Raw genomic sequence first — 21,785 nt, 5'->3', positions numbered from 1 at the left:
GGCCCAAACAACAGTGTTCTCCTGTGTGAGTCTGTCATTTTGACTTGTGATTGACTTTCAATAAGCCGATGCAGATCACTGGTGTGGCTGAGAAATCCCAGGGCAAGGGCAGCTTGGGGTGACCTCCATGCAGAATCCCGCTGGGAGGGAAGAGTCTTGATTTGTAGTCACTACTCTTAGGCTTGTGGTGTTTGAAACTTCAGGCAGCAAGAGAAGAGTTGAAAGAAGCCTGGGAGTTCCCGTAATGGCACAGCGGAAACGAATCCCACTAGGAACCATGAGGTTGCGGGTTCAATCCCTAGCCATGCTCAGTGGGTTAAGGATCCAGCGTTGCCACGAGCTGTGGTGTAGGTCGCAGACGTGGCTCGGATCTGGCGTTGCTGTTGGTGTGGTGTAGGCCAGCAGCTGTAGCCCCGATTAAACCCCTAGCCTGATAACCTCCATATGCTGCGGGTACAGCCCTAAAAAAAAAAAAAAAAAAAACTGAAACAAGCCTGGAGGAGGAGGAAGAGAGGGAGAGGAAACCTCGATGACAGCCAAGGCGTCTGCTGATGTAACACTGGGTGATTTGTCAAAACCAGCTCTGTATCTGCCTTGAAGACTATGAGACTCCTGGGGGCCATGCGGAGTGTTCAATTTAGATATTTGCCCTTGAACCCAGAGCCAGGCCAGGGCTGAGGGAGAATTAACTGGGTAAGCAAAGTAGAAGTGTCTTCCCAAAGGAGGGAACACCATGAAACAAAGGCACGAGGGTGAAGCAACGTGACGAGAAGAGAAATCCAGGCCAAGCAATTTGGCTGTGCACACAACAGGGCTGCTCCGCTAGAACACGCAGAGAGCAGGGGAGATGCCAGGCTGGTGAGGTCCAGAGGAGACACCCGTAGTCTGTGATGGTTTCTGGGTTGCATGTGGCCAAGAGTGGTGACTTCCACAGCTGACCAGCTCCTTAGTTTCAGTCTCAAGGTACGATGCCTGCCGGACGTTTACCTTTACGTGCATGTCCAAACAAGCACCCTGGATTTAATACGCACAGCAGTCAAGGCTTTCTACGTCCCCATCAGCCTCCTCCTCTTCCTAGTCCCCCTCCCAGCTGCACCATCATTTTCTCAGTTGTCCACTGCAAAATCTTGGACATCATCCTTGACCCCCTCTTACCCTCCTTCTCAACCAGCGAGTCCTAAGAACTTGATCTCCTAATGCTTCTTCTCCTTTCTTAATTTTTAATTTTTCTTTTTTTTTTTTTTTTTTATTTTTAGGGCTGCACGTATGGCACATGGAAGTTCCCAGGCTAGGGGTCTAATCGGAGCCACAGCCGCCAGCCTACACCACAGCCACAGCAACGCAGGATCCTTAACACCCCGAGTGAGGCCAGGGACTGAACCCACATGCTCATGGTTACTAGTCGGGTTTGTAACCCACTGATCACAATGGGAACTCCATCCTAACGCTTCTTGAATCTCTGCCTTCTTCCCCTCTCCTACATCACTGCCTTCATCTCTTACCCTGAACCACAGCCACTCAGCAAGCCCCCTTACTTCCAGCCTAGCTCACCTCAATCCCAGCCTTCCTGCCCATCACTCTTCTGCCAGGGGGTCATCACTGGATGCCTAGAGTGTATGGGATGGCATCCAAACTCCCAGACACACATACAAGGACAACTGAGATCTGACCCTGCCCACCCTTCTCGCTGGCTCTCTGCCCATGACTGTACTGCATTTTCCACTTTGGTACATCCAAGTGGCAGGGAACCCTCCAGACATTCCACACCGTCCCTCCCCTCTGCGGCTTGCTCCTTCTCTCCCCTCTTCCTGACGCTCTTGCCACCTCTCCTCATCTGGCTCTTCCTCGCCTTGCCATGTTAAGTTCTGGCATCTTCTCTTCCAGAAGAACCTCCCTCCAAAGCCCAGGCTCCCCAGTCCCCCTCCTTGTTGAGCTCCGTCAGCTCCCGAGGCAGGCTTCTGCCCTTCAACTTTTATCATTATGCCACCATTATCAGATTACACGGATCTGCCTCTCCAGGCACTGACTTCCGGGAGGACAGTTGCCACCACGTCCCATACGTCACAGTGAGTCCAGATCTTGTGGTGGTGTTTGGCACTCAGCAGTCACACATATGTTTACTGAGCTGCACTCCAAGCTATGCCCCCTGACATGGATCTTCTGGCAAAAAGAAAAGCTCAGCCTGAGCCAAAGTGTGCCTGCTTCCGTACACAGCAAAGAAAGGTCAGGGGAGCAGCTGAGCGCTGCTGAGCGCTCTGGGAAGCTGTTGTTGTGGTCGCTGTCGTTGTTGTTGTTGTTGTTGTTGTTGTTAAAAGTAAATTTGAAAAGTGAAAGGAGCACTTGCTATGGAGTCCAGACCTATCCGGTTGAGATCTTCGCTTTCTCGTTATTCTCTAACGCACCTTTGAGAGAGACATTTAATCTCTTTGGGCCTTACGTGACTTGTCTGTACAATGAGGACTTATTAGCTTAAATGGAAAATAAAAAGTTTGTAAAGCCCCTAGCACAGTAGCCGGTACAAAGTTAAGTGCCCTGTAAATGTTAGTTCTCCTTGTAGATTCCATTTTTCTAGAGAAATAGGAAATCCTAGTAGCCTGAAATAGACTGACGCCGGTTATCCGAAACATAAGCTCTTTTTGTTCTTTTGCATAACTTAAAAATGTATTTATCATGGCTCACTGTACTTAGGAGTACTAGCTGGCTTTCTCCTCCTAAGGAGCTATTATATGCCAGGTACTATGCAAGATTCCTCGAGGTAGAGTGTCTCCTTGGTCCTCACGGAGCGGGGGAATGACAGTAATTAACACGAACTGAGTCCTCACTGTACATTAAGCACTGTTCTGGGTCCTCTCAAAGTATTAACTCACTCGGGCTTCACAGTGATCTTATGAGGTAGGAAGTATAATCCCCATCTTACAGATGAGGAAACTGAGCCTTGGAGCTGAAAACAATTTGCCCAAGGTACATGTTACAAAGTAACGCTGGATCCTTAACCCCCTGAGCAGGGCCAGGGATTGTATCCTCACGGATACTAGTTGGATGCATTACTGATGAACCACAACGGGAACTCCAAAGTCCACTTTCTTACGCTGTTTGGGAAAACGTGGGAACTCTGACGGGCACATGGAGGAATGAGCAAGACGAAAATGGAGGAGGAGAAAGTGCCGCAGTGGGGCAGTGGGGCAGCCGACGCCTCTGAGAGCCAGGAAAGGGAGCACACAGGAGTGAACAGACCCAGAATTATTTTGTCCGAAGAAGAGGAGGCCGGGAAGAGAAGGAAATGGCAGTATTCAGCCCAAGGGTGATAATAAAAAGAAACATACAGAGAAAGTTCAAGAGGATAGAACGAGCTTATGCTGCAGGAAACAAATGACTGGATTTTGACAGGATGAAATTGCTGTTGTGATGCAGAATAGGTATTTTTCTCCCTGCTCTACTCCACCGCCTGGGATGGCACGTAGAGAAGATTGGTTAATACAAGAGAGCATTTAGTAATTTTAGTAATTTTCTCAGGTGGAGGGCAGAAAAATCATCTCACATGGTAGGCCGTAAAAGCTATGCTGAGAAGAAGCCCATGTGGCCTGAGAAGCCTCGAGTTGGCTGTTGACTGTGATCTTCTCACACTACTGCCCCGCCCAGAACGTTCACACACCTGCTCATACACGCATATTCACACACTCATATATAGCCACAATCACAAATGCTTACGCTTGCACTCACACACACACACACAGGCCTGTCTGGACAGGACGTAGCGAAGGCTGGGAGAACGGATGGGCACTAAGGCTGAGAGACCTAACGGGGGTGCGTTTAGCCCTGAACTCCCCACACCTCAACCTTCTGCATGACTTTGTCCATATACCTCCAAATCGTCCCCATCTGGAAGGAGCCCCTTCTGACAAGTCCTATCTGCAGATCTAAATGGAGTTGCAACATTTCGGAAGAGTTCTCAGGACACTGTCCAGAATTCTCTCCTTCATTCCGTCCTCAGGAAGGAAGTGGCATAAAACCCTCAGCCTGGAGGGGCATGGTGGTCTTGGGCACAGTGTTCTCAGTATCATCCAAGGGCACCAAGGGAGCTGGGAACAGCCTCCACTGCCCAAAGGGGTCTTAGCAACCATGTTTCTGGGGCTAGTTCCTCTGGCCAGAGCTAATGAGATTAGGGGCTGAAGTCTTGACACTGACGTCATAGCTCCTAGAAGCTGAAGGTAGAACCAGAAAGGCAGAGAAGCGCTGACACAGAATCCTACTGACTGTGAGACTTCCAAGCGAGGGACCACACATTGAGTGCTGAGGGTCCTGGCTCTCTCTGCTTCCCACCCCAGCTGAGACTTGTAGGTTGAGTGCTCCCTTAGATTTCAAGAGATACCACAGCCAACTCCCTGTGACCATCTAAAGCTAGCTAGCTTTGATTTCTTTTACTTGCCAACAAAAACACACACACCATTCTAATCCCATTCCAACACCCACTCCTGCCCACGCCTCCAGCAGCAGTGATCTTTTCAATCTCAGCACACCCACCCACACGCTTTCAATGGCTTTATTGTCTTCTTTGTATCATTTCTCTCTCGCCTTTAGTACTAGACCATGAGCACCTTGAAGGTGGAAGCTATTTCTTTCATCTTTATCATTTTCAAGCCCACACGCACAGTGCCTGCACACAATAGTTCTGGATAAGCATCTGTTGACCAAGTGAAAGAATGCATGACTGAACATGTGACTGAATAAATAAACAAGCTCTAGGGCTGCTAAGTATTTCTTCTGTTTTTCTCAAGGAATTCATAAGAGTGACCCCAGAGTCTAAACATCCCCAGATGTAAATCAATTCATCTTATTCCATTTTATTGATTCGTTGACAAACAACCATGTGCCGGACACAGCAGATACAGAGATGAGCAAGATGTGGTCTCTGCTTACGAATCTGTGGAGCAGCCCAAATCCACCGGGCTGTGGAGCAGGTGGGGGTGTAAATGAGGCCAAGGAGCACAGCTCCCCACCCCAGGACACAACCCTGCACACCCCACTGGGGGAGCAGTAGAAGGGGGGGAGCCACATGTTGCCCTTTCACCCCAATCTTGCAACAAGACCATATTAAAAGCCATTTTTCAAGGCTGAGCAAGATGTTTATGACCTGATAGGCGACGGCTGGCAAACTCATTTCATCATAAATACCACAGCAGATAATATACTTCAGGATAAATGATGCATCTGCCTATGCCGGGATGCTCGGAGTGAGGGATGCTCTCCCAATATGGGCTTCTTAAAGATAAACAAATTATGGGCTGTAATTACCCGACACTTGATTTTCTTTTTTATGTGCTTTTCTTCACCCTAATCACACTCAGGGTGGGAAGATGGAAGCTACGACTGGGACTTAAAGAGGGGAAGAAAAAGGGTCTGTTCCCTCATGGTGAGGCGGATGTCAGATAAATGCCTAAAGAAGGAGCTGCCATTTCCTTGGCTCTGGGAGGAAGGGAAAGACTCAGCAAGCAGGAAGATGCACAGAGAGCGGAGAAATCGAAGATGCCTAAGACAATTTCTCTGTCTCCCTCTGACACATACACATCCCTCTCTCTCTCTCTCTCTCTCTCTCACTCACACACACACACACACACACACACACACACACACAATGCAGATAAAGTTCTCCAGCTCCAAACTGCCTCCCCTGCAGAGCATAGGTTCAGATTCACTCATTCTCTCGCCTGCTGTGACTCCTGAACTTGACCCCTCCTCTCCTTTCTAGGTGCAGTCTTTCCTGTATCCCCTCCAAAAGTTTGCTTAACATTCAATTTTTTTTTTCTTCTTTTTAGGGCTGCACCTACAGCGTATGGAGTTTCCCAGGCTAGGGGTCGAATCAGAGCAGCAGTTGTAGGCCACAGCCATAGCAACGCGGGATCCAAGCCACATCTTCGACCTACCCCATGGCTCATGGCAACGCGGAATCCTTAACACACTGAGCAAGGCCGGGGATCGAACCCGCATCCTCACGGATCCTAGTTGGGTTTGTTAACCGCTGAGCCACAAAGGGAACTCCTGCTTAACCTTCAACTTTAAAATCACTTCAAATCCTTCACCTCCCAACAGACTCCTGACTGCTTTCATCAATTATTCCACCAAAATGTTTCCTCTATGGTTTCTGGGCATGCTGTTAAAATTCATACTTGAAAATGATAGCTCACCTTACAAAACAGACCACATCTATTGGGTTCATATCTTGTCCTGAGAGGTCAGAGAAATATTTCAAGGTGGGAAGGAAGTATGTCATTTAAAAGTAAATCAGGGGAGTTTCCCACTGTGGCTCAGTGGAAATGAACCCGACTAGTATTCATAAAGAGGTGGGTTTGATCTCTGGCCTCGCTCAGTGGGTTAGGAATCCGGCATTGCCATGTGCAGATGTGGCTTGGATCCTGAGTTGCCATGGCTAAGGTATAGGCCGGCAGCTGCAGCTCTGATTTGACCCCCTAGCCTGGGAACTTCCATATGCCGCAAGTGCGGCCTAAAAAGCAAAAATAATAATGATAATAATTAAATCAGTCAACACACAAGAGGATCATGGTGTGATGCGGGAGAATCACCTCTGGTTTGGACGCCAGAAACTCTGGGTTCAATTAGGATCTTCGCCATTTCTTGTGTAAGTGCTAACTCCTCACTTCAGGTCGATTTTCACTTAAAATGGGAATCACCCATCTGGTAGGCTGCTTTGAGGCTCAGATACAACAATAGTTTCCAAAGTCCCTGTCACCTTCTGGGTGTTCTCTAACTATTAGTTCATCCCAGCTTCCGAGGTCTGGGTGACAAGGGCTACAAAACGCGCAGCATCCTGCGCCGTGCTGCTAAAGGTCTCCTCCCGTGAACGACCATCTCCGGAGGCAGGAAAGGCAGAAGTGGTTTCCTTAATTTATTGATGAGGACACTGGAGCACAGAGAGGTTAAGAGACTTGCCCAGGGCCACGTGGAGATTTAAAACCCAGATTCTTGAGTCTTTCTGAAGAAGGCATATTCACTTGGGAAGATCAGGTCAAAGGAGGTTCCCTCATGAAATCTTTACAAACCCTGACACTTCCGAGCAGAGCAGCAGCCCACACAGCTGGTGAGGGGGGAGTCCTGCAAAGGAGAGCTTGGCAAAGAGAAAAATCCAGCTGATACCTGATGCCAGGAATGCGATGGATGGGGTTAATGGTTTGGATCTTAACAAAATGAGCTGGGGATGGGAGAGAGGAGTATGTTGGAATCTAGTGGTAAATGTGTTAGTTTCCTAGGGCTGATGTAACAAATTACTGTAAACGGGTGGCTTAAAACAATATACCCTCCCACAGTTCTGGAGGCTAGAACTCTGCAATCAGGAGGTCAGCAAGGCCATGTTCTATTTGAAGGAAGAACCCTTCCTTGCTCCGCCCTCTATTTGAAGGCTCGAAGGAAGAACCCTTCCTTGCTCCGCCCTGGCTTCTGGATATTGCCAGCAATCCCTGGCATCCTTGGCTTGGAGATACATCATTTCTCTGCCTCCATCGTCACCTGGCTTCTCCCTGGGCTTGTCTGTCTCTGAGTTTCTCTTCTCCTTAGCAGGACAGCATCCTGTGGGATTAAGGGCCCGGCCTACTCCAGTATGGTTGCATCTTAACTGAGTTCGTCTATAACACACTTATTTCCAAACAAATTCACCTTCTGAGGTTCTAGGTGGGACATGAATTTGGGACGGGGTGGTCACTATTCAGAGCAGTTCCAGAAGGAGAGGAGGGCCAGGCAGAGAAGGGATTATGAGAGGCCCGCGGAGAAAACGGGAGAGAAGGGGGTGGGGGAGGGGAGATGGAAGCGGGGGGTGGGGGGAGAAGAGAGGAGGAGAGGGGAGGAGGGGGAGCAGGAGCGGGAGGGGACCAGGACTAGGGGGTGGTGTGAGGGGAGGGGAGGCAAGAGGAAGCGAAGCTGGAGGAGAAAACACTAAAGAGACAAAAGATGAGGTGGGAAAGGCAGAGAAAAAGAACCAGGAGCTCCTGCCCACAAAGTGTGAGAAACAGAGGGGAACACTTTCTCTCCCTCTCCTTCTTTTTTTTTTGTCTTTTTTAGGGCCGCATCCGCAGCACACAGAAGTTCCCAGGCTAGGGGCTGAATCAGAGCTGTAGCCGCCGGCCTACACCACGGTCACAGCAACTCGGGATCCAAGCTGCGTCTCGACCTACAGCACAGCTCACGGCAACGCCGGATCCTTAACCCACGGAGCAGGGCCAGGGATCAAGTCTGCGTCCTCACGGATGCCAGTCAGGTTCATTTCCGCTGAGCCTCGATGGGATTTCTTTTAATTTTTTAAAAAATGTCTTTATTAAAGTATAGTTGATTTACAGTGTTGGAGAGGAATATTTCCGTGTTTAAAGAATTACCCCTAAATCTGCACCTTCTCTCTGACCGTATGTCCAGTGAGCAGCCCTAAGCTGTTCATGCGGCCTCAGCTGCACCGTGGAGAGTGATCCGAGCATTCTCTTTGGGGTCACTAAAGGACCCCTGGAAGAGAGAGCAGCCAGGTGGGCTCTGGGCTCCCTGATCCCTTTTACATTCTCAGCCACTCCCGTGACTCTGGCTCCAGGGGCTTCCAGTTTTGTTTTTTTCACGGAATGAATTTTATTACATTTATAGTTGTATAAACATCATTACAACCCAATTTTATAGCATTTCCATCCCAAGGGCTTCCAGTTTTCAAGGCAAGAACCTGGATAATGGTCAAAAAAATCTTTTTTTCCAAAAGCCAATTCCAGGGTGGTCTCCTGTTCATTCAGTTCCTACTGAGAAGTCATGAGCCACCCAGGAGATGTGATGACACTTTCTTAAGGAGCTCTGGCTCCTGGTCTCTGGCAAGCTGCCAGGCATCCCTCTGTACCTATTATTCATCCACACTGCTATTTTTCAGACCCCATATCCTGATTTCTGATATTTTCCAACTTCCTGGAATTTCCCAAAGGGAGACAGTCACTTCAGCATCAGCCAAAACAGACACCAGGCAAGAAGGATCATAAATTAACAACAGGAAGGTGGACTTGGGTCTGCCAGGGGACCACTGGTATGTGGATGTGCACACGAGTGTGTCTGTGTGTTTGTGTGTGTGTGTGTATTGTGTGTGGTTTTGCGTGTGTGCGCGCACACGCGCACGTGATGGCTATCGTGCAGACTCTCACAGAGAAAGAGGTGGAAGCAGAGGAAGCCCATCAATAGAGACCTAACAGTTTCCAAGCTTTGGGGCTCTAGAACCCGCTATCATCACACAATGCTCGTAATGGGAATTCGTATAGAACAGGCAGACTTTATAAACTAGAGTCTTCTCTTGCTTTTGTCTTCTCTTGCCAGACTGAAATTGAGGTTGGCTTTCAGGGTAGCAGTTCTCATTCCTTCCCCATCACAGAGAGCTCCACTTTAAAACAGATGAGCCATAAGCTTGCAGGTCTCCCCAAGGAAGTCTCCCAGCAGCCTGACTTGGCTGGCAGCGTGAATGGGGAGACGCAAGCCGACTCAGTGCCACCTTTGGCCGCTGAGCCATTCCTTTGGAGTAGCAAACAAAAAGAGCCATCTCCTCGCACTTTCTGCATTTCTGAAGCTTCTGAGCTTCTGGAATTCTCATCTTCTTCCTTCCCACAGCAGCAAATGTCATAAAGTATACACACCCATTCCAGGAACAACCACAGAAAAGGCAGAAGGCTAGGAGACATTTATCTGAGTTGGCTACTCAGTGCAGTTGATGTCATACTTGTTACAGTGGCTACCATTCATTTTTCCATGCCCTTACTTACTCTTTCATTATTTTTCTTTCCCACACTTAACACTGGACTATGCTAAGCACTGGAGGCACCAGGATGAAAAAACAAAACAAAACTTAGTCCCTAATTTTGATTCAGTGTTGGAACAATCAAGAAAAAAGAACCCTGGAAGCTGAGGTCTAGGGGGTCATAAATTAGAGGGATGGGTGCTTCTACCCAAGGGCCCATGAGGCTCGGGACGGCTCTGGGCGAAATCACACAAAACTGTTCGGAGTCCCTCCTCTGCCAGACCCCTAGCCCTCCCCGGGTCACCTACTACGACTTAACTCCTTCTCGCGAGCTGTAGCATTTCCACCAGTTCATGGTTCACACAGCTCAAGTCTCAAGCAGCTTAAGAAAAACCTAGAAAGGACTGGAAGCTTGGACATCTGAGCAAGGAAGTGGTTACTCCTGGTATCCTGACACAAAGGAGACTGATGATCTCAGGGTTCCAGGCTGAAAGAGAAAAAGCAGACGGCCCATGCACGTGAAACAGTAAGGTAAAATTGACATGGGTGCGAGCAGAATTAAATAAAGCCTGGGATGACACTGCGTGCCTGGAGTTTTCCCGCCGGGGTGTCCTTCAAAGTAAGAAATACCAGCCCTGTAGATTCTGACTTCCAACGCCTTTCTGTCTTTCACACGGAGATGTTCCCTGCAGCATCTTACCAGCCACGCTCTTACTTGAACACAGCGGAGACGAACTCCGTGGGCTTGTGGAGTTTGTGTGTTTTCTCGCCTACCTACTCCCTCCCTCCTCTTGCCCTGTTCCTCGGGGGAGGAAATGGCAAGGCTCCCCCGCAGCGGGCCTCTGGGCGGGCTCCGCCAGTGGCACCCCCAGTGGTACCCGGAGGAAGGGAGACATCAGGCTGTTTTTTCTGTTCTTGCTTTGCCTCAGGCCAGATCTCTGACGCTGGCTGCATCTCCTTAGCACCACCTCCCACCAGACAGGCTGATTCAAGCTTACCTGTTCAGCCCAGCCTCTGGGATCCGAAAGCCAGCCACCTCCCACCGTGACTCCAGTCCTAGGAGTGGCAGCAACGTCTGCAACCCTTCATCTTCAGGCTGCCTCATCGCTCCTTGTTGGTCTCTTTGGCTTTTCATTACCCTGTGTTTTGGTCCTGATATTAACTTTCTCCCACTGAAAAGCCTGGAGTAGTTTCTGTTTTCCTATCTGAAATTGGATCTCTTTCTGATTGGTCTGAGTAGAAAACCAAATTATTAGAAGGATGTTGGGCCATTTGCAGAACTGCCAGGAATGAGAGATGGTTTAGAGCAGGACCCAGAACCACAGAAGCACTGCGACGCGTCCTCAACGGTTACCTCTGGAGCTAATGCCGCAAGCCCAGCACCACTGGCAACAGACACCAGCTCTACCCTCTGCTGCCTTGGAAACTAGCTCCCCGATAAAGTCCAAGTGGTTTCATCGGATTGACTGAGCACATCCCATTCTAGCCATAGGAGACTGAAAACTGAGTATCTGGCCTTCATAGCAGAGTCGAGATCTGCTTCTCAGTAAGTCTTTGGAGTTAAGACTTCTCAAATATGAGAAAGGAGATAATATGTGGGAGAGCCAAAGGGGGGGATATTTATGACAGGAATAAGACCAAGATTTGAAGGCCGAGTAGCAAGGTCAGCATGTAAAGAGAGTCTAGCGTGATTGGGTTGATGGCGGTCGGAAGACTAGAACTCCTTGTGGGAGCCTTTGTCTGTGGGCATGATCATGGGGCCTTCACATTAACACTGGACAGTCAGCATTTACAACCATATGTCACTGCCTCAGCACCAACCCTTTTATTCCTGTGAGGGCAGCCCTACTCATCCCCTCAGCTTCCGGCATCCCTTCCGTGGGAAGTGGGCACCTGTGGTTGACATATGCTGCTTCCAGCTTCCTGTCAAAGAACCTCTCTCTTCATTTCTTAAGATTTTATCCATCTCTATTTGGCAGGAGAGCAGATTTCATTATGGTCATTATCCATATGGACAAGCAGCCAAGATTTAATGTCTGTTGGTAAATAATTGCTTTCCTAACTAATAGCTCTTGATGGCCATCTAGAGGGAAGCGAGACCTTCTTATCCACCTGATTCCATCTGCTGACACTCAACACACACAAAAGCCAAGACCTGGAAGCCCACACACCCCTCGGACAGCCTTTCGAGCACCCGTAACCGGGATGGGGAAATGGAAGACTAACCCTCCACCCTCACAATCCAATCCACACTTCTCCTCCTCCACAGAGCCCCTCCCGATTCCAGCACGTGTGCTGTTTTCCTTCCCCTGACTTCCTACCACGTCACATTACACCACTTAACATGGGACCGTGTCCTACTCTGGACTGCTGGTCATCTATTTTGCTTGCGTGCTTCTTGTTGATCTAGCAAGATTGCAGGCTCTCCAAGAGAGGATCAGGTGTGAGATTCCCTGTGATGAATCAGGGAGGCTGACAGAGGGACAGACTTAGGATCGGCTCAAGAAACTCACACTGGAGTGAGACGGGGGCAGAGGACACTGACTACAGAGGCAGAGTCTGGAGGCAGCTTCCCTCCAAGGTAGAGCTGAAGTGCAGTGTTCAAGGCTGTTGTCACCACAGACGTGGCTCAGGTCAGTCACTGAAGGGAGATCCACTTATGGGGAGAGAGGACAAAAGACAGAGCATAGGGCGAAGAACACAAGTATCAGTCGGTATTCAGGACTCAGGCAGCCGGAGGCAGTCACCATCCGAGGAATGTCTATTGCCAGTCGGCCCTAAGCACTGGGGCGGGGTGAAATCCACCAGTCCTGTGCATCTAGGGAGAGACAAGACAGGACCTCCAAGCCACCAGGGTGGAACTCGAGTCAAGTAACCCGCTGTAGATAGGTGGGACTTGTAGGCAGAAGAGCCATCGAAATTCCAAATTGAGGTCGTTCAGACAGAAGACAGACCTGACTTCAGAGGCTGACCTTGCCCAGCTGACTTCAGGGGCTGACCTCGCAGCTCCTCTGTCCTCCTTCTGTACCGCAGACGGGACTTCTCCAAGTTTGAGAGCTGGCTCGCTCTCTCTCTTGATGTAAGCTCTGTGGCCAGTTCTTCTCTTTGTAACTGGTCCCAGATATCTGCCTAACCCTGTGAATTAACCCTTGATGCCCGAGGTTGCACTGTCAAAGACTCCAACTGCATTCCCCTTAGACTCAAGTCTGCAGTGGCAGAGGCTGTAGAAATCGTATCTTGGTTGGCACTTTTTAACCCCACAGTAACTGGAATTACGTTAAGTGCATTCTTGAGGCCCATCTGTTCCAACACAGCAAACCAACTCAGCTCCCTGAAGTGCACATGGGGGGGATGTGGAAAATTCCCTGCCAATAATGTCAGGCCAGATTCAGAATCCATCTAAGCCTCCCAGTTACCCTCTCTGTCACTCCCTCCTTGACCCTTCTCTTAAGATCAAGGAGAGCTGGGTATCTATCTACCACTTACAAGCCTGGGACCATGGATAAGTTAATCAACCTCTCCCAAAGAAGGAGATAATAAATCCTGTGGCTAAGAGGCCTCTGCCCCCATCACTGAGGGCCAATGGGCCAGCCTGCTCTTCCTCTTACCTTGCACATCAAACAGTAGGATCTGAGAACTGGTACTCAATGCACACTCAGTGACTTGAACACTTGACTGTGACGAAGGACATCAAGTTGTCAGCAAGGTCCCGTTTATAGCAAGTGGGAGGACCACCAGCAGACTGCTTCTGGGTACCAGGGATGCCAGCATTCGGTATTTGTGGGAAGCGCTAGTAGAATGTGGATTGCCAGACCATTTGCAAGGGTAGACACAAACTCTCTTGAAGGATGAATCACCATATAAATATGTAACATCATAGCAGCATTAAGGCATGAGTCATGCTCAAAGGATGGATGAAAGAATGGGGAAGGGAGCATCAAGGAGGCAGAATAATGTAGGAGCAAGAATCTTTCTGCTCAGGCTACTGGCCCACACTCTATTTCAAGGTTTTAGTATGTTTTTAATCATTTTGCTATTAATTGCACAAACCAAGAGCAAGTGCCTGGTGGAAGAAAGCAATGATTCAAGCATGAGAGTCATTTTCCTATTGATTTCCTTTCTCTTCATTTCCTCTTGACCTCAGTAGAGAAGGCATAAGTCTTACTATTCAAAGAAACCACATCTCAGGTCTTGCTCATGGACTTTAAAAAAGTGCTTAATATTTTCTTCTTATGTCCCAGGGAACTATGTTTCAGGGGTTTAATCAACTTTACAGCCCCTAAATATTTAGGATTTATGGGAAGCATTTAAACGCAGTGGGAAAAAAAAAATAAAAACAGAGGGTCCTAAATTTAGGGTAAATTTCTATTCTCGTTATGGGTGTTAATTTATGATTCAACAATGATTTCAAGGCTTTTCTTCAGATCCTCTGAGGCTTGTATTTTCTTATTAGTCAACCTGATTTTATTCTCAGTGTCAAATGAATCACACATTCAATCACCCAGAGCATAACGTCCACTGCCCCACACACAGAACCAGAGTCTTAGACTACAGAATTATGACCCGCCCCTGGGAAGAAGACCATGGTAGGCTTGTAGCATCTCATTCCCCCTGGTGATGAAAATGCCTCATCCTTCAAAAGACAGATTCTTGCAGGAGACCATGCTACTGGGAGTTAAGCCTCGAGGCCAGAGTGTCTGAGCTGCTCTAAGTAAGGCTCCTGGCTACCACAATATCACAAGGAGTTCTTCCAAAGCAATAAAGTGGTTTCCAGAAGCACTGGTCTAATGCTCACTAAAGTGACTTTAATTTCTCGGTCTCTGTGGTCATGAATCCTTTGCTTCTGCTTCCAAGGGGGGAAAGGAGCTGTGATTTGGAGCTGGAGTGATTTGAATATATATATACAGTCTTTTTAGGGCTGCATCCTCAGCATATAGAGGATCCCAGGTTAGGGTCCGAATCAGAGCTATCGCCACCGGCCTACACCACAGCTGCAGCAACACCAGATCCGAGCCATATCTGTGACCTATATCACAGCTCAGGGCAACGCTGGATCCTTAACCCACTGAGCGAGGCCAGGGATGGAACCTGCGTCCTCATGAATGCTAGTCAAATTCGTTTCCGCTGAGCCACGAGGGAACTCCCTAAAGCCTGCTCTTTAGTAATCGAGTGTCCTCACCCGCAGGTGAGAGATAAGAAGGGGGCTAGAACTGATCGGGGAGATGGGACTCAGTGCAGGATGTGGATGGCCGGGAAAATCTTGACTCCCCCACCTGATCGTCACTACTCCAGCCTGAGTCTACAGACACTCTGAAACACCTCTGCAGCTGTCATCTAAAGCATGGCAGTCTCAGGAGTTCCTGGAGTCTCAGGAGTTCCAGGAGCTCTGATGGCAGAATCAGAGATACAGCTGCCGATCTATGCCACAGCCACAGCAACGAAGGATCTGAGCCGCACCTGACCTACACCACAGCTCAGAGCAATGCCAGATCCTTAAGCCACTGAGGGAAGCCAGGGATCAAACCCACATGGGATACTAGTCAGGTTTGTAACCCGCTAGTGAAGTCTGAGCCACCCGATGTGGAGATTTCTGATCAGGCAAAGAGAGAAGAAAGTTTTCCAAAGCATATTTAAAAGACAGTACCTTAGCCCAAGGAACGAGAGAGAGAATTCTAGAACATCAACTAGCTGGATAAAGCAACTATTTTAGGCAGAATCATTCAGTGGTATGGCTCCAATCTGTTATTTAGGCTGAAAGATCCTATAAAAAAGAAAGAAACAACACTGATTCGGTACCTACTATGTGCCACACCCTATGATCGGATTTCCTCACATTTGATTTTATCCTATAAACAACATACCAAAATATTGTCTGATTTTTACAAAACAGAAACTGAAACTTAGAGATTAAGAGGATTAAGCCACACTCCTCAGCTAGTGAAGTGCAGAGCTAGAAAGCAAACCCAGGTCTATACTCTCCCTCAATTCAGGGGCATTTTACCCCAGCACTTCTGCCCTGGTCAGCATCTGCCTCTGGAAGACACGTGCATTGATGCTGATACATCCCTTCCCGGGCAGCAGCTGGTGATGGCGAGTGTGGTACACCTGCCTTCATCCTCTTTCTCTCTTCCAGCCCTTAACGGCACTTGGTACCTCACTGAAAAGAAAAGATTGAGCTGGCCACACTGGTTCTCGCCCCAGGCCCATCCGGGGGAGAGATGACTAGCACACTGCCCTCTCACCACCTTGGAACAAGGCACTTCCCACTCCCAGAGACCCCAGAATCTCTCTGGAGCCCCATGTGCTCTTGACGCCGCAGAGCTGCTCCTTGGAGGTGAGGCTGCCGAAGAGGAGGCGCCGAACCGGGACCCCAGTGGAAGTCCCCGCTAGACTGCTGCTGCTCCAGCTTAACTCCTCAGGAAAGCAAAGCCAGTAACTGTCCATCCTCCTTCCCTTCTAGGAGAGAACCTTGCAGAGAGCAGAGACTCTTCTTAGCTCGCAATAGCTCTGCTTCTTGTTGTTGTTGTTGTTCATTTATTTTCTTTTAGACTCAATGAATTTTATTATATTTATAGTTGTACAGCCGTCATCACAACCCAATTTTACAACTAGTTCTGCTTCTTATGATGAGCATGATCCACTGAGGTGCAAAGAAACTGCTAAGGCTAAGCTGCCGTTGAAATGCTTGAACGCTTGAGAAGCAGGAAAAAAAAGCCACTTGATGCTTTTAAGAAACCACTATTAGTCACACAGCCTCAGATAAGCCCAGGGAGACCCCAGTAAAGACAGATGATTCCGTTTGCAGCCCCCATGGTCCTTGGTTCATTGATTTATGATTCAAAGACTGGCGCCGGTGGCTCAGCCTCTTCCTCATCCTGATCAACATCCATCTAACCCACTGACTTCGAGACCTGCCGGTGGAAGAGCTGCCAGCCGTCGCGCACAGCAGTGCCAGGAAGACATCCTCTTCTCTCCCTCTCTCCGTCACTTAGCTTCTCTGGAAGAACATGGTTCATGCCACAGACTCGTGACGCACACGGCGGCCAGGAATAAAAACCTACCTTCTTCAGGAGTTCCCATCGTGGCGCAGTGGTTAACGAATCCGACTAGGAACCATGAGGTTGCGGGTTCGGTCCCTGCCCTTGCTCAGTGGGTTAACGATCCGGCGTTGCCATGAGCTGTGGTGTAGGTCGCAGACGCGGCTCGGACCCCGCGTTGCTGTGGCTCTGGCGTAGGCCAGTGGCTACAGCTCCGATTAGACCCCTAGCCTGGGAACCTCCATATGCCGCGGGAGAGGCCCAAGAAATAGCAACAACTACAACAAAAGACAAAAAAAAAAAGAAAAAAAAAAAAACCTACCTTCTTCAAATCCAATCCAATCTGTCCCTCTCAGGCTGAGCTGGGGGGCGGGCGTGGGCCAAAGGAGCTAAAGGTGAGATGCAGAGCTGGTACAACAGGGGAGAAAGCAAAGTGTGGGGTCCCTCAGAAGATACGCTCAAGTCCTACCCCTGCGATACCTGTGAACGTGACCTTCTTTGGGAACTGGGTCTTCATAGTTGAGCTCACACTAGGTTAGCGGGTGAGCCTTAACCCAGTGACTGGTGTTCTTGGAAGGAAAGGAAGATTTGGAGACACAGGGACAAGCACAAGAGGTCGATGGAGGCAGAACTTGGAATAACGCGGCTACAAAACAAGAAATGCCAAGGAATGCCGGCAACCCCCCAAAGCCAGGAAAAATCAGGGAAGGATTTGACCATAGGGTCTTCAGAGAAAGTCTGGCCCTGTGAACACTTTAATTTCAGACTTCCAGCTTCCAGAACGAGGAGAAAATAAACATCTGTTGTTTTAAGCCACTCAGTTTGTAGCGATTTGCTATGGCAGCGCCAGGAAACTAATATACACACCATAGGGGTAAGATGGCAAAGTGACATTGAAAAAGCAAATCATGAAAGAAGAAATGCAAATACAATTTCCAAATGTAAACAATGCTCAACCTCAATGGTAACGAAAGAAATACGGCTGAAAACAAGGATACACTCTTTTTATGTTTCAAATGGCAAAGACTAAAAAGAATTACAATGCCTGGAGTCAGCCAGAGAGAGGAATGACATCTATACGCTGCTATGGGGAATAAGCGGGAACAAATCTTCCAGAGAGAAACATGGTACTATATATCAGAAGCTGTAAAATCATCGTATTCAAGGAAATAATTAGGTAGGTGTGCAAAGATCTATGCAGAATACTATTTTCATCAAAGCATTGTTTATAAGAGCAACATAAAAAGGGAAAGAAATTTAAACTCCAAACAATGGGGAATTGTTAAATAATTTATGTTATGCTCACATGATAAAATTATTATGAAGCCATTAAAAAGGATGATGTTGATATATATATATTTTTTTTACCAGTCCTCTTTTGTTAGGTGTTGATTCTCAATTAGGCTATAAAATGATTCAGGGATGCGAGGCAAAGCAGGTCATGGTCAGGGAGGCGCAAGTACCCTCCACACTTCGCTGGTATCTGCGTGCGGCTCACGTCTGAGCTCCTTCTGAGAAGGACGGTCAGCAGGCCGTCAAAATCCCAGCAAACTCCCTTTCATTACCCCGACATACCTGCTGTAATACCAGCAGCAACCTCTTTGAGGCGCTCCACCAGGGTCTCTGGGGGTGAAATCTTGCATCTTAGCCTGCAGGGGGCTCCCGCTGTTCCTCCATCCGGGCATTTCACCTGCGCGGCAACAGCTGCCGCCATCTTGGCGGCCTGGGGCCTGCGCTCCACGTCGACCCACGTTCCTCAACGAGGAGGCTGCCAAGTGCGAAAAGCACAAAATAATCAGATACAATTGTGTGTGTGTGTGTGTGTGTGTGTGTGTGTTCAGAGACAGAGAAGGATACTTGGGACATATACACTAGGTTCATTGGCTGCCAGCCTCATGAATCATTTGTTTTCTCACTGTTCTAATTTTTCAAAAATGAAAATAAAGATCGACTACAAAGGAAGGAAATGGATGTGAGCGCCTTCTCTCCGTGTCGCCGGAGGGCAGCGTCGGGCACAGCCGTCCCGCAACCCCGTTGCTGGGACTCCCTGCTCCTCTCAACTGCGGCGCTCTCCCTGGGAAACCCAGGCCGGCGGCACCGCGGGCGCTTTCGCACGCGGCAGCCCAGCTCCCTGGGGAAGCGTCCACTTTGCCCCCGCGGGGGGAGCCCCGGAAGGAAGGGCCTCGGGCCCACGTGCGTCTCCAGGGCCCCGCGCTGAGCCCCACCCGCCCAGGCTGGTTGGATGGGCTCTCACCTCGGCTAGACCTCAGCCGGACTCGGCAATCGGGAGCAGTCAGCCTCCTCACTTTCCGGAGAAGGACACGAAAGGCCCAGAAAACCCAAAGGACTTGTCGGAGGCTACGTCAGAGGGGAAGCCGGACCTCCTGACGCCGAGACAGGTGTTGCCACTACATCCCAGGGCCTTTCCCGGAAGTAACCTTCCTCTGGGCCTGGGCCCAGCCCCGCCCACCCCGGCCCCAGCCCCGCCCACCCCCAAGCCCCGCCCACAACGGCCCCAGCCCCGCCCACCCCGCTTCTTTCTTCTCTTTCCCCCCCCCCCCCCCCGCGTAGTTTAAGAGGAAACTGAGCGTTCCCCTCAGAACCTCCAGCGAGTCTGGTCCCCGACCCACCGGAGCCCTCCCTCCCACCTACCCGTCCCTCAGGCCCTTTGGCCCAGTCCCGGCTCTGCCCTTTGCACACCCCCGTCCCCGCCGCCGCCCCAGCCCTGGCCCACCTCAGCCGGTCCCTTCCAGCGTCCTTCGCCGCAGCCTCCACCCCAGTCAACTCCCAGGCCCAGCCTCCCACATCCAGGGGCCCGGAGAGAGTGGACTGCGTCCGGAGGGAGCCTCGGGCTCACCGTCCACCTCCCAATCCCGTGTCCCCCCAAATGCCTCCCCCAGATCTGGCGAGCGCTCAGCCTCCCCACCGGCCACAGCTCCCCCGTGTCTGCTTCGGCCCGACGGTGGCTGCTCCTGACCCCTCAGGTGCCACCGACGTCCCCCTGGGAGGCCCCCTTGCGCGGCGGTCCGGCCCCGAGGCAAGGCGGACCCCAGCCGGCCCGGCCCCTGTCCCCGGGGAGGGCCTGCTCGGCGCCTCCCGCACCCCAGGAGGCGTCATTTCCGTCTGCGGAGACGTGAGGGCTTCGGGTCTCAGAAGGCTCGGCGGGGCTCGGCTCAAGCCCGGTCCTACCCCCGCGGAGAGAAGCGGTCAGGGCTGACCCAGGAGCAGGGCCGAAAGCAAGCGCGATGGAGACGGAGTGGCGCTGGGACTGGGGTGTCTCCACCCGACCTCCGCAAAACCAAGTTCCTCGGGGGTCCTGGGGCGGAAGGGGGCTGCACCGACAGGGCTGAGCACGCTGCTGACGTCCGCCAGAGCAGCTCCACGCTTTACTTCTCTTCTGGACGTCAGACACCTTCAGACTGTATTTCAAAAATGGACACCAACGGGAGTTCCCGCTGTGGCGCAGCGGATGAAGAACCTGGCTGCAGTGGCTCGGCGCGCTGCAGAGGCATGGGTTTGATCCCTGGCATGGCACAGTGGGTTACAGGATCCAGCATTGCCACAGCTGCAACATAGGTGGCAATCCCTGGCCGGGGAACTTCCGTGTGATGCGGGGTGGGTCCATTAAAAAAAAAAATGGGCACCATTGTTAAAATCAAGGTTTAAAGAAACCACACTGAGCTGGGGCACCGAGGACTGAATGTAAGGACCAAGGTGGAGGGTCAGATTTCATGACCGGAACACGCAGCCATTCATTCATTCAACAAATGCTGAGTCACTACCGGGTCTCAGGCAGTGAGCCGGGGTCAGGCGGAGCTGACTTAGCACAGAGGCAGAACGGTCTGACATTCAGGTTAGGCCTGGTTCTGGAAATGGGGCGCCGGCCTTGCTTGTGATCCAGTTGTTTAAAAAGCCATCTCACATGGAGAGCTGAGGACCACGACCACCGTCTGTTTTGCTCACAAATGTGAGGCGTGGGTAGAGCCCCAGGGACAGTTCGTTTCTGCTCCATGCAGAGTCACGCTCACGTGTCTGGTGGTTGATGCTGGCAGTCAGCTGGGACCTCCGCTGGAGCTGTCAGCTGGAAGACTTAAACGCGGCCCAGACACCGACTTGCTTCCTTGCACTGCAGTGGCTGGGTTCCAAGAATGAGCCACCCAAGAGAGAGGGCGTGGAAATTGCCAGTTTCTTAAGGCCAGCACCCAGAAACTAGCATTTTGTTACTTACCCTATATTCTGTTGGTGAAAAACTCACAGAGCTTAGATTCAAGGCGAGGGGACAAAGACCCCATCCACCGGGGTCATGTTTCAAAACTGCCACAGTCTTCACATTGAGGGCAAATGGCCCCAGGTTGGGGGTGGGTGGGCTGTAAACCCAGCCGTCTCCTCCCCTTCCTTCGGTAAAGCACAGTGGTTAAAAAGGTGGGTTATCATATCATCACTCGTATGTGGAATCTCAGCTATGGTACAAATGAACCTATCTACAAAACAGAGACAGACGCATGGACAAGGAGAACAGACTTGTGGTTGCCAAGGAGGAGGGGGTTGGGGTGGGATGGAGGGGAGGTTGGGATTGGCAGCCGTCAGCTATGGTACACGGAGGGCACAAACAACAAGGTCCTGCTGGGAAGCACAGAGAACCATATTCAATGACCGATGAGAAACCATCATGGAAAAGCATATCTTTATTTTTTATTTTTATTTTTTGTCTTTTTGCCTTTTCTAGGGCCACTTCGCGGCATATGGAGATTCCCAGGCTAGGGGTCCAATCAGAGCCGTAGCCACTGGCCTATGCCAGAGCCACAGCAACGCAGGATCGGAGGCGAGTCTGCAACCTTCACCACAGCTCACGGCAACGCCAGATCCTTAACCCACTGAGCAAGGCCAGGGATCGAACCCGCAACCTCATGGTTCCTAGTTGGATTCGTCAACCACTGCGCCATGAGACGAACTCCTGGAAAAGCATATCTTTAAAAAGAATGTATTGGAGTCGCTTG

General features: G+C 50.3%; 1 long non-coding RNA gene across 1 annotated transcript in view; it reads right to left on the bottom strand.

Moving 5' to 3' along the window:
* The window catches only part of LOC102159171, a 135,773-nt gene extending 116,540 nt beyond the window's left edge, over positions 1-19,233 (bottom strand). Inside the window, exons 1-2 of the long non-coding RNA XR_002336078.1 lie at positions 19,043-19,233; positions 18,364-18,556 (exon numbers count right to left, since the gene is read on the bottom strand). This is a non-coding gene — a long non-coding RNA (uncharacterized LOC102159171). The remainder of the gene's footprint in view (positions 1-18,363; positions 18,557-19,042) is intronic.

This window comes from Sus scrofa, chromosome 9 (genome assembly GCF_000003025.6).
Source record: "Sus scrofa isolate TJ Tabasco breed Duroc chromosome 9, Sscrofa11.1, whole genome shotgun sequence".
Taxonomy (NCBI): Eukaryota; Metazoa; Chordata; class Mammalia; order Artiodactyla; family Suidae; genus Sus; species Sus scrofa.
Note: the sequence above shows the minus strand (reverse complement) of the source record. Positions and strands in the feature narration are given on the sequence as shown.